Source organism: Microcaecilia unicolor, chromosome 8, assembly GCF_901765095.1.
Source record: "Microcaecilia unicolor chromosome 8, aMicUni1.1, whole genome shotgun sequence".
Taxonomy (NCBI): Eukaryota; Metazoa; Chordata; class Amphibia; order Gymnophiona; family Siphonopidae; genus Microcaecilia; species Microcaecilia unicolor.
In genome coordinates, this window is record NC_044038.1 from 92,203,042 (window position 1) to 92,216,677 (window position 13,636).

Below are 13,636 nucleotides of genomic sequence, written 5' to 3' on the forward strand. Positions count from 1 at the left end.
TAGTGTTCATTCTGGTGGATCCTCTTCTACTTCTATCCCTCTGCCTGTCGGCGTACCTCAGGGTTCTGTTCTTGGTCCCCTCCTCTTTTCTATCTACACTTCTTCCCTTGACTCATTAATCTCATCCCATGGCTTTTCCTACCATCTCTATGCTGATGACTCCCAAATCTACCTTTCTACCCCTGATATCTCACCTTGCATCCAAACCAAAGTTTCAGCGTGCTTGTCTGACATTACTTAGTCACCTCTCCAGTCGGTTCAAAACTCTGCTGCCCGTCTCATTTTCCGCCAGGGTCGCTTTACTCATACTACCCCTCTCCTCAAGACCCTTCACTGGCTCCCTATCCTCAAGACCCTTCACTGGCTCCCTATCTGTTTTCGCATCCTGTTCAAACTTCTTCTACTAACCTATAAATGTACTCACTCTGCTGCTCCCCAGTATCTCTCCACACTCGTCCTTCCCTACACCCCTTCCCGTGCACTCCGCTCCATGGATAAATCCTTCTTATCTGTTCTCTTCTCCACTACTGCCAACTCCAGACTTCGCGCCTTCTGTCTCGCTGCACCCTACGCCTGGAATAAACTTACTGAGCCCCTACGTCTTGCCCCATCCTTGGCCACCTTTAAATCTAGACTGAAAGCCCACCTCTTTAACATTGCTTTTAACTCGTAACCACTTGTAACCACTCGCCTCCACCTACCCTCCTCTCTTCCTTCCCGTTCACATTAATTGATTTGATTTGCTTACTTTATTTATTTTTTGTCTATTAGATTGTAAGCTCTTTGAGCAGGGACTGTCTTTCTTCTATGTTTGTACAGCGCTGCGTACGCCTTGTAGTGCTATAGAAATGCTAAATAGTAGTAGTAGTAGTAGACTGCCCAATACTCCTTTATCCGCTTTGCGGTTCTTCTGGCTTCTTTGGCTTCCCATGTGACAAAGACATGTAAGCTATTACGCCAGTGCCAAAAGAAGGGTGCTTCAGTCTGTATCCAATATTGCATTATACACATTTTCCCTATAAATCATGCTTTATACATAAATTGACGCTCCAAGCGTCGTAATGTGTGCCCACTGCCTTTATATCCTAGCAGACATATCTGAGGTGTCATTGAGAGCTGTTTATGCAGTAGATGTTCACAATATCTCTGAATACTACTCCAGAACTGTCTCACATTTACACATTCCCATAACATATGTTTCAAAGACAGATCTATGTGTGCACATTTAGGACATTTACTTTCTGGTATACGTCCTGCATAGTAGGCCTGCTTAGGTGTAAAATATGCCCTTGTTATTATTCTATACTGGGTCTCTCTATGTCTTGCACTCTGCACATTATCTTTAATCTCTTTTATATACTCTAAAATGTCACCATCTCGGATTGTCGTTCCTGTGTCAATCGTCCACCTTTGCGCCACTCCTTCATAGTCCTTAGGAGACAGTAACTTTATCACTGCTCCGTGGAGCTCTGATACCGTCACCCGTTGACTACCTGGGGGCAGAAAAAAGGTTTCTAGTTTTGGAACCAGCTCTTTTGAACAACCACTCCTGATCAACCGTGAGATATACATCTTCACCTGCAGGTAGGAAAACCAGTCTACATTATTGTCCCCCACTATCTGTTTTATCTCCTCTTGCGTCCTAAACGTTCCTGTGTTGTTAATTAAATCCGCCACTACCACCACCCCTTCCTGCGCCCATTTGTGGTATCTATCTGTCATTATACCTGACTCAAAGTCTGCATTCCCAGTTAATGGGAGCATATCTGTGCTTCTCGGGTTTTCCCCCAGTCTCTGATTAAGATAATCCCATGCCCGTCTCATTGGCATTAACAAGATATGTTTCTTCCACTCTGGGGGTATCCTTTGATTGGTGGCATGCAAAAGATAATATGGGTGGTATGGTGTAAACGGGTATCTTTCCAATTCCCAGGGTGTGAAATCTGCAGTCCCTAATACCCAATCCGCCAAGAGGCGCAATAAACATGCCCAATTATAGCTGCGCATGTTAGGCAACCCTAGCCCTCCCATCCGCAACCCTCCAAACAATTGCTCCAGCTTAATTTTTGTTCCCCCCCCCCCCCCCCCCCAGCAAAAGTGGGAAATCAGACGTCTCAGCTGGCGCAGATCAATGTTCTGTAGATACAGAGGTAGTTGTCTAAGCACGTACAACCACCTGGGAAAAATTACCATACTGTACATGCTAATCCTACCACTTAAAGTCAACGGCAAAGTCTGCCACTGGGTTAGTGCCTGTCTCGTATGCCTAAGCAGGACATCCACATTCTTTCTATATAATTGTTGGGGATCCGCTGTTAAAACTATTCCTAAATATTTAAATTCTCCTAAGGTCCATCGTAATGGGAATTCCCCTTCCCATCTGTCCAGTATCTTGCCATTGGTAGGCATACACTCCGATTTCTGCATGTTTAATTTAAATCCCGAAAAGGATCCATATTCTTTAAACCTTTCCAGCAGCACCGGTCACGCATGGTATGTCTGTGTTAGATGTACTAATAAATCATCGGCAAAAGCTGAAATTTTAAACTCCCCCCCCCCCCCCCCCCATGTGCACCCCAGTGATCTCCGGATCTTCCAATATCGTCCGAATCAATGGGTCCAACACTACGGCAAACAACAAGGGAGAGAGCGGGCAACCCTGCCTCTTACCTCTACTGATCTCAAATGCTGTAGTATAATCCCCGTTAACACACACAGAAGGTGTTCTCTCCACGAAAGAGCAACGAAGCAAAGCAAACAGTGGATACAAAAAAGTCCTCTCTCAAGTGGTGTCTTCTGAAACAAGTTCTTTATTGCAAAACAATTAAATCCCCGTTGACATACAACCTTGCGCTTGGATCTTTGTAAATCATGGTTATTACTTTTACAAAGGTCCCGTCAAATCCATAGGCTCCCAGGGTCCGGAACAGGAATGCCCAATCCACTCTGTCAAACGCCTTCTCGGCGTCAAAGCTAATGAGGAGAGCCTCTGCTTTCATCCTTCTCACCCACTCTATGGAAGCCAATATCCTTCTAATGTTCTTGACTATTTGTTTCCCTTTAATGAATCCTCCCTGGGGAATTGCGATTATATCCGGTAATATCCTTGCTAATCTGCTGGCATAGATCCCCGCTAACAATTTAGCTTCATAGTTAATTAAGGAGATTGGCCTATAAGATTCAGGCTTACCCGGATCTTTCCCTGGTTTAGGAAACACTACTATATCTGCCATCTTCAAAGTCCCGGGCAAACTCTCCAGTTCTACCGCCCTCTGAAAGGACTGCAGAAGTGGGTGAGCAATTTCCGCTTCTAGTAGTTTATAAAATTCAGACCGGTATCCATCAGGGCCTGGGGCTTTATGTAAAGCACTTCTTCTGATGGCACTGGTAAGTTCATCAATGTCAATGGGCCTATTAATCATCCTCATTTGACCCTCCGTTATTTGAGGTAGTGTAACATTACACAGATATATCTCTGGATCCAATTGATCCTCCGTTGCTGCCTGATAAAGCTTCTTATAATATTCCAGAAATATCTGTCTGATTTTATCATCAGAATGTATTAATTGTCCCGAGGGATGCTGCAAGGCCTACACCTTTTGGGGTCCAGTTTTCCTTCTAATCAGCCCTGCTAGCATTTTAGCTTGCTTGTTCCTAAATTTATATAGTTGATATCGATAATATGTGTCTGATTTAATGGCTTGTTGATGATTAACAAGTTAAGACTAGTCTGCGTGGCCAGCAGCTGTTCAATTAGGGATCGTTGGTTTTTATCCCTGTAGCTACTTCTTAACCTAATCAGTTGTTTGCCCAACTGCAGTATTTCTTTTTTGCTCTATCTCCTTTTTAAATCCGATGCCAGCAGCCTGATGCTGGCATTAGTGGCTTAGGGACATTGCTGCTGCCTGCCAAGCTTGGTAAAAGGGAGTTCTGGCTGCCTTCGGAGAAAGTCTTCCGCTAACAAAGCTTGAGGATCCTCAATAGCTAAAGTATTTATATTTTGAGGTGAAGGTATGGCGGGGCAGAGATAATTTTGTGCCCACCCACTTTAGGCTCAGGCCCACCCAAAATTGGCTGTCTGGCTACGCCACTGGGTCCCACCCTGGTTAAGGTGAAGCCCATCCTTTCGGAATAGGCTCCCCCTTCCCCAGAATGTTGCCCAGTTCCTAACAAATCTAAAACCCTCCTCCCTGCACCATCGTCTCATCCACGCATTGAGACTCCGGAGCTCTGCCTGTCTCTTTGGCCCTGCGCGTGCAACAGGTAGCATTTCAGAAAATGCTACCCTAGAGGATCTGGATTTGAGCTTTCTATCTAAGAGCCTAAATTTTGGCTTCCAGAACCTCTCTCCCACATTTTCCTATGTCATTGGTTCCCACATGTACCAAGACAGCCGACTCCTCCCCAGCATTATCTAGAATCCTATCTAGGTGACGCGTGAGGTCCGCCACCTTCGCACCAGGCAGGCAAGTCACCAGGCGATCCTCACGTCCACCAGCCACACAGCTATCTATATGCCTAATGATCAAATCACCAACTACAACGGCTGTCCTAACCTTTCCCTCCTGGGCAGCAATTGGAGACATATCCTCAGTGCGAGAGGATAGTACATCCCCTGGTGGGCAGGTCCTGGCTACAGGAGTACTTCCTACTTCACCAGGGTGATGCTCTCCTTCTAGGAGACCTCCCTCCTCCAAGGTAGCACAAGGGCTTCCAGACTGGAGGTGGGACTTCTCTACAACATCCCTGTAGGTCTCCTCTATGTACCTCTCTGTCTCCCTCATCTCCACCTAGCCTCAAAAGAATGGGCACGTTCTCTAAGAGCTAGGAGCTCTTTGCATCGGGTACACATATATGACATCTCACCAACTGGGAGATAATCATACATGTGACACTCAATGCAAAAGACTGGATAGCACCTCTCTTGCTGCTGGACTGCTGACTCCATCTTAGTGTTTTTGAGTTTTTCAATAATTTAAAACTTGCTACAGTATTAAGGATATTAGCCTAATATAAAAGTGTCTTTTAGTTTATATAGTACTCTATATTGTATGATTTATTTAGTGTTTCCTTCTTAGATGGTAATTAAATGTATTTAAAACTCTGTAAGAGCACTCCTTGCTTGTTACCCTAATTACAATAACTGACTATAAACGAAGAGTTGTCCTAGGGGTGGGAAGACTAAACTAGATCCTGCTGTGCCTGTTAGATTCTTTCTTCGAGGACAAGCAGGCTGCTTGTTCTCACATATGGGTGACGTCCGACGGCAGCCCCAGGAACGGAATCTTCCTAGCAACAAAGTTTGCAGAGCCCTCGAGCGCACGCGACCATCTTTCCACCTGAAGCGTGAACGTGCTTCAGTCTCTTTTTTTCCGCGGTCAGAGTGGCTGTTTTTTCGCTGCTCTGCGCCCCAGAAAGAGCCCTCACAGCTTTGTTTTCACTGTTCGTCCCTTTGTTTGCTCTTCGGGATTTTTTCCTCGTCAAGTTTCTTTCTTGTTTGTTTTATTTTTTTAAAAAAAGAGTTTTCCTTTTACTGCTTAGTGTTTGGCCTCCTTTCGCTTTCCTGCGCGGCCTTTTTGGCCGCCCGTACGGTGGTTTTTCCCTGATTTTGGTGCCTTTTTTCGGCATCATCGCAAGTTTTGATTTTGCCGACACGATTTTTCCGCTCATGTCCTCGCAGCCTGCCATCGGCTTCAAGGAGTGCACGCGATGCAACCGGACGATCTCACTCACTGATCCGCACGTTTCGTGTCTTCAGTGTCTGTGGTCTGGTCATCGTCTCAACGCCTGCACTTTGTGTTTTCAACTCAAAAAGAGGACCCAGGCGGCGAGATTGGCTCAGTGGAACCTGCTGTTCGGAGCCCCGTCCGGTTCTTCGACGTCAGTATCGATGTCAGCATCGGAGAGTGCATCTACGTCGGGAGCGCAGGTGATGGCTGTCCATAGGGCCCCCCATGCTGGTAGCAGTGAGCCATCGAGTGGATCTCCACCTGCCTCGAGGGCTCCTGCGGTACAGAGCCATCGGGACCGTCCTCTTCCGGACCCGTCCCCGAGGAGGCGTGTGGATTCCACATCCTCCTTGTTGGTACCGGGGGCTTCCGGTGACGTGCTTCCAGCGAAGGTGAAGAAGCATCGCCATCAGTCGCCTTCCCGCCATGGTAGTGAGAGCTCCGGAGCGCCGAAGTATTTGGCACCTGCTAAGCATCGACACCGAGAGGACCGCTCCCCCTCTATCCAAGAGGTATCGATGCGCTTCTCCCCGGACAGCCCGGTACCGCCTCCCCATCCCAGGCAGGTTCTGGCATTGTCTCCTGCACCGGCCCCTCAGCTTCTCTCAACAGATGCTCTTGACGAGCGCCTCCGAGCCAACCTTCCTGGGATCATGGAAGGGCTGCTGCGATCGTCAGCTTCGGTACCGGGGGTGCTTGCGCCGCCGGTGCCGATGGTGGATGCGGCGGCTGGCTCACCACCCGTGGTGAGGTCTCCGATGCCGGTGCCGCTTGCAGTATCGGCTTCGCCTGTATCGGTGCCGCGTGCGGTGTCTGCTTCGGCGACCACCCGAGTTGACTCCCCAGCATCGTCGATGGAGGGAGCTTCATCACCGCTGGTGCGGGAGTCTTCTTCTCGACCCCGCCATCGAGGACGTAGTGCCTCGGCGTTGAGATGGGCTCGGATTCGGACTGCAGTCAGGGAGCTGGTGTCCAATACCAAGGGGGAGGACTCGTGGGAAGCAGAGGAAGACCCCAGATATTTCTCTGACGAGGAGTCTTGTGGTCTTCCTTCTGATCCCACTCCTTCACCAGAGAGGAAGCTTTCTCCTCCTGAGAGCTTGTCCTTCTCCTCTTTTGTACGGGAAATGTCTACGGCCATTCCCTTCCCAGTGGTTACTGAGGATGAGCCCAGGGCTGAGATGTTCGAGGTCCTGGACTATCCTTCGCAACCTAAGGAATCGTCCACTATTCCTCTGCATAATGTCCTTAAACAGACATTGCTGATGAACTGGGCGAAACTGTTATCTAATCCCCACATTCCCAAAAAGATTGAGTCCCAGTATAGGATCCATGGGGACCCAGAGTTGATGAAGACCCAGTTGCCTCATGACTCTGGTGTTGTGGATTCTGCTCTCAAGAAAGCCAGGAGTTCTCGGGATTATGCCTTGGCACCCTCGATGCATGAGTCGAGAACCATAGACTTTTTTGGGAGGAAGGCCTATCATTCTGCTATGCTCGTGTCCAAGATTCAGTCCTACCAGCTCTACACGAGCATCCACTTGCGGAACATGTGCGGCAGCTGGCGGACTTGGTTGAGAAGCTCCCATCGGAGCAGGCCAAGCCTTTTCAGGAGGTGGTCAGGCAGCTGAAAGGCGTGTAGGAAATTCCTGTCCAGGGGTGCCTACGACACTTTTGATGTTGCGTCCAGGGTCGCTGCTCAAGGGATAGTGATGCGCAGACTCTCATGGCTGCGTGCCTCTGACCTGGAGAATCGAGTCCAGCAGCGGATTGCGGATGCTCCTTGCTGGGGGGATAACATTTTCGGTGAGAAGGTCGAACAAGTGGTCAAGCTGCTCCACCAGCGGGACACCGCCTTCGACAAACTCTCCCACTGGACGCCTTCAGCATCTACCTCATCAGGTAGACGTTTTTATGGGGGAAGGAGGAATGTTCCCTATGCTTCTAATAGGCGTAGGTACAATCCACCTTCTCGCCAGCCTGCTCATGCTAAGCCCCAGCGTGCTCGTTCACGTCAACAGCGTGCGCCTCAACAGGCCCCTGCATCTCCCCAGCAAAAGCAAGGAGCAGGCTTTTGACTGGCTCCAGGCGATCATAGCTGACATAAAAGTGTCTGTGCTGGACGATCTACTGGTTGGGGGGTGGTTAAAATTTTTTCACCAAAGGTGACCTCATAACCTCCGACCGGTGGGTTCTTCAAATAGTCCGGCAAGGATACTCCCTCAATTTTGATATCAAAACCTCCAAATTGCCCTCCGGGAGCTCAGTCTTTCAGCTTCCAGCACAGGCAGGTACTGGCAGAGGAACTCTCCGCCCTTCTCAGCGCCAGTGCGGTCGAGCCCGTGCCACCGTGGCAGGAAGGGCTGGGGTTCTATTCCAGGTACTTTCATGTGCACAAGAAAACAGGGGGAATGCGTCCCATCCTAGCCCTGAGGGCCCTGAACAAATATCTGGTCCGAGAAAAGTTCAGGATGCTTTCCCTGGGCACCCTTCTTCCCATGATTCAGGAAAATGATTGGCTATGCTCTCTGGACTTAAAGGATGCTTATACTCACATTCCGATACTACCAGCTCACCGGCAGTATCTTCGATTCCGTCTGGGGACACGGCATTTCCAGTACTGTGTGCTACCCTTTGGTCTCTCCTCTGCGCCCAGGTGTTTACAAAATGCCTGGCGGTGGTAGCGGCATCGCTGTGCAGACTGGGAGTACATGTGTTCCCTTATCTCGACGATTAGCTGGTGAAGTACATCTCGCAGGCAGGAGCTCTACAGTCCATGCAGATGACTATTCAACTCCTGGAGCTACTAGGGTTTGTGATAAATTACCCAAAGTCCCGCCATCTTCCAGTTCAAAGACTAGAATTCATAGGAGCTCTGCTGGATTCCCAGACTGCTGATGCCTACCTTCCCAAGGCGAGGGCAGACAACCTTCTGTCTCTTGTTTCACGGGTCCGAGCGTCTCAGCAGATCACAGCTCGGCAGATGTTGAGATTGCTAGGCCACATGGCCTCCACAGTTCATGTGACTCCCATGGCCCGTCTTCACATAAGATCAGCTCAATGGACCCTAGCTTCTCAATGGTTTCAAGCAGCTGGGGATCTAGAGGATGCGATCCAGCCGTCCACGGGGTTTCTCAAATCCCTTCATTGGTGGACAATTCGATCCAATTTGATCTTGGGACGTCCCTTTCAAATTCCTCAGCCACAAAAAGTGCTGACAACGGATGCGTCTCTCCTCGGGTGGGGAGCTCATGTCGATGGGCTTCACACTCAAGGACTGTGGTTCCTCCAGGAATCAGGTCTGCAGATCAACCTCCTGGAGTTGAGAGCAGTCTGGAATGCGCTCAAGGCTTTCAGAGATCAGCTGTCCTTTCAAGTTTTCCAAATTCGGACAGAAAATCAGGTTGCGATGTATTACATCAACAAGCAGGGGGGCACCGGATCTCGCCCCCTATGTCAGGAAGCCGTCCAGATGTGGCTTTGGACTTGCCGGTATGGCATGTTTCTCCAAGCCAGGTATCTGGCAGGCGTAAACAACAGTCTGTCCGACAGGTTGAGCAGGATCATGCAACCTCACGAGTGGTCTCTTAACTCGAGAGTGGTACGTCAGATCTTCCAAGCGTGGGGCACCCCCTTGCTCGATCTCTTTGCTACTCAGACCAATCACAAGGTCCCTCAGTTCTGTTCCAGACTTCAGGCCCACGGCAGACTAGCGTCACATGCCTTTCTCCTTTATTGGGGGAAGGGCCTCCTGTATGTGTATCCTCCCATACCTTTGGTGGGGAAGACTTTGCTGAAACTCAAGCAGGATCGTGAAACCATGATTCTGATCGCCCCCTTCTGGCTGCGCCAGATCTGGTTCCCTCTTCTTCTGGAGTTGTCCTCCGAAGAACCCTGGAGATTGGAGTGTTTTCCAACCGTCATCTCTCAGAACGAGGGGGCGCTTCTGCAGCCCAACCTCCAGTCCCTGGCTCTCACGGCCTGGATGTTGAGAGCGTAGACTTTGCCTCCTTGGGTCTGTTGGAGGGGGTCTCCCGGGTCCTGCTTGCTTCCAGGAAAGATTCCATTAAAAAGAGTTACTCTTTTAAATGGAGGAGGTTTGTCATCTGTTGTGACAGCAAGGCCCTAGACCCTCGCTCTTGTCCTACACAGTGAGCTCCAAGCCTTGGTAGCCCATGCTCCATATACTAAATTTCATCATAACAGAGTAGTCCTCCGCACTCACCCTAAGTTCTTGCCCAAGGTGGTGTCGGAGTTCCATCTGAACCAGTCAATTGTCTTGCCAACATTTTTTCCCCGTCCTCATACCCGCCCTGCTGAACGTCAGTTGCACACATTGGACTGCAAGCGAGCATTGGCCTTTTATCTGGAGCAGACAAGCCCATTCAGACAGTCCGCCCAAATGTTTGTTTCTTTTGATCCCAATAGAAGGGGAGTGGCTGTCGGGAAACGCACCATTTCAAATTGACTAGCAGATTGCATTTCCTTCACTTATGCCCAAGCTGGGCTGACTGTGGAGGGTCATGTCTCGGCTCATAGTGTTAGAGCCATGGCAGCGTCAGTGGCCCACTTGAAGTCAGCCACTATAGAAGAGATTTGCAAGGCTGCGACGTGGTCATCTGTCCACACATTCACATCCCATTACTGCCTTCAGCAGGATACCCGACGCGACAGTCGGTTCGGGCAGTCGGTGCTGCAGAATCTGTTTGGGGTCTAGAATCCAACGCCACCCCCCTAGGCCCATTTTTGTTCTGTTCCAGGCTGCACTCTCAGTTAGTTGTTATTTTTTAGGTCAATCTCTGTTATGTCCTCGCCGTTGCGAGGCCCAATTTACCCTGTTTGTTGTTTTGAGTGAGCCTGGTGGCTAGGGATACCCATATGTGAGAACAAGCAGCCTGCTTGTCCTCGGAGAAAGCAAAGTTACTTACCTGTAGCAGGTGTTCTCCAAGGACAGCAGGCTGATTGTTCTCACCAACCTGCCCACCTCCCCTTTGGAGTTGTCTCTTCCCTTGTCTTTGCTTGTAATTTGACTGAGGCACGTTCGCGCTTCGGGCGGGAAGACGGTCGCGCGCATGCGTGAGGGCTCTGCAGACTTTATTGCTAGGAAGAATTCCGTTCCTGGGGCTGCCATCGGACGTCACCCATATGTGAGAACAATCAGCCTGCTGTTTTCGGAGAATACCTGCTATACAGGTAAATAACTTTGCTATCTGTTAATGCTGTGGTACAAGGCTTTTAAAACTAAGTGGAAACGACTATGGAGATTAGTTGTTAAAATGTGCTTTTTATATTTTTATTTTGCCTAACACTAACCTACAATTTCTCCTTTAAACCCCAATCTTTAAGTTCCCAAAGCACAAAGCAAAGTAGCGTTCACTTACCAGCAGATCCGTAGCGAGGGGAGTTGACACCCGGGGCGGGTCGCCGCTGCGCACCCCCCTCCCTGGGTGCAGCACGGCGCACCCTCCTCCCGCTGGAGCGCACCCTCCCCCCCCCCCCCCCCCGGAGCGCACCCCCTCCCCCCCCCGGAGCGCATACCTGCGGCGAGGGACAGGCGGGAGGACCGATCCGCCCCGACTGCACGTTGCTGGGGTGTGTCTGCTCCGCGCTGGTTCACTGCTCTCTCTGTCCCGGAACAGGAAGTAACCTGTTCCGGGGCAGAGAGGGCAGTGCACCAGCGCGGAGCTGACACCCCCCAGCGGCGTGCACCCGGGGTGGACCGCCCCCCCCCCCTTCCTACGCCACTGCTTACCAGAGAAATGTCCTCTTATCTCAGAACTCTCCTATTATTCTGTTGAAGGCAGCCTGTAGTTAAGGCTTGTTATCCTGTTTGTCCTCAGAGAAAACAAGTCACCTATAGCAGGTGATCTCCGTAGGCCAATAGGTTTCATATGTTTGGAAGTGTGTTGAATATCAAATAGTTGGTTGTCAACTTGTGGGGTCCCTCAGGGATCACTTTGTCACCCAAGTTGTTCAATCTTGTTATGAGCTCTCTATGTCATATTGCTTTGGGTGATAGGGAACACTTGTTTTCTTATGCTGACGACATTTTAATGTTAGTTCCTGCATGTACCACCTTGAGAGACACATCTGACAGAATATCATGTTCTATGAACAAGGTTCAGAAATGGGCTACTCAAAACATGCTGAAATTGAATCAGACTAAAACAAAGGTCTTGTGGTTTGCTAATTCTCTGCAGAATATTCCTTCCTCAATTATACTGATTGATGGGAACACCTTGAAAGTGGAAAGAGAGTCCAGAGTTTTGGGCATTATCTTGGATTGTTCCTTAACTTTTGAAGCCCAAATTAATCAGATTTGGAAAAGATCTTTTTTTCGCATGTGACAACTAAGTTTGAATAGATCCTATTTCCATAACTTCCATTTTATTCTCTTGGTCTAGATCAGTGATGGGCAACCTTTTGAGCTTGGTGTGTCAAAATTCACCAAAAAACCGAGCATAACTCGGGTGGTGTGTCACTTCAAGAAAAATCACTGCTACTAGGACCGCCCCCGGGCCCCCCCTACCCGAGATCGCTGCCCACCCGAGGTCGCCGGGCCCCCCCTCCACCCGCTACCGGGCCCGGAACTAACCTTAAAGCCTCCTTTCACGTTGCAGCAAGCAGCAGCAGGGCAGACCTCTCCTCCTTCCTTCTGTGCTCCGCCCTCGCAGACGTTACGTCAGGCGAGGTCAGGACACGGAAGGAAGGAGTGGCCTGCCTTGCTGCTGCTTGCTGCGACGTGAAAGGAGGCTTTAAGGTTAGTTTCCGGGAGCGAGGAGGTAGGGCGGACCACACTGCGGCGGTGCCGCGTGTCATCGAAAATGGCTACGCGTGTCAGTGCTGACACGCGTGTCATAGGTTCGCCATCAGGGGTCTAGATGCTAGTGTTATCTAATCTGGACTATTAGAACTCTCTCTATATTCTGGTTTCAGCAGTAAGCTACTACATAAATTACAACTAATACAGAACACAGCAGTGTGGTTGATTTTTCGATTAAGAACTTATGATTGTGTTTCAGCTTACTTTAAAGAGTTATTGGCTTTGTGTGTGGTTTTTTTTTTTTTGTTACATTTGTACCCAGCGCTTTCCCACTCATGGCAGGCTCAATGCGGCTTACATATACAGGTACTTATTTGTACCTGGGGCAATGAAGGGTTAAGTGACTTGCCCAGAGTCACAAGGAGCTGCCTGTGCCTGAAGTGGTAATCGAACTCATTTCCCCAGGACCAGAGTCCACCACCCTAACCACTAGGCCACTCCTCCACATGCACAAATTACTTTTAAGATTAATTGTCTTGTTTTTTTCAGGTGTTGTATGGCAATGCATCAGAATTGCTGATTCAATTCGAGTTCAATATAGTCTGTTACTGAAATTTCTGATACTCAAGAGTATAGAGTTAAACGTCAGCTTAGCACCATGTTTTCCTTCCAGGCAGTTGTTACTTGGCGTGAAAATATCCGCTTGGAATCAGATTATATGCAATTATGCAAGAAGCTGAAAAATATTATTTGACAGGTTTTACTGGTTTTCCATTCCCGACTTTTAAAAAAAATTATTTTCCTATACTGAATGTATGTTTTTATAGTTGTTACTCCTCACCTTTATGTGGGTTCTTATATGGTAAACCGCCTAGAACCTCCTGTTGGGACCAGTGCCGTCTATAAATCATAAATTAAATTAGATTTCCTGAACTAGGCTATTTCATTGAATGAGAAGGCCCTCTTTGATCACACCAGGAAGGAAGTCAAGTATATACAGTAGTTGCCTCAAAAAAGCTTCCAGAAAGCTCTTTTAAGTTGAAGAGGCTTACCTGCATGGGCTCTAGATGTCACCTAGATGTGATGACTTGTCCTGCTGTCCATGGAGGGCATCTGCTACAGGTAATTTGGTTTTCCTTTGGTC

General features: G+C 49.0%; 1 protein-coding gene across 1 annotated transcript in view; it reads left to right on the plus strand.

Annotated features, from left to right (window-relative positions):
- The window catches only part of KMT2B (lysine methyltransferase 2B), an 880,409-nt gene that overhangs the window by 437,540 nt on the left and 429,233 nt on the right, over positions 1-13,636 (plus strand).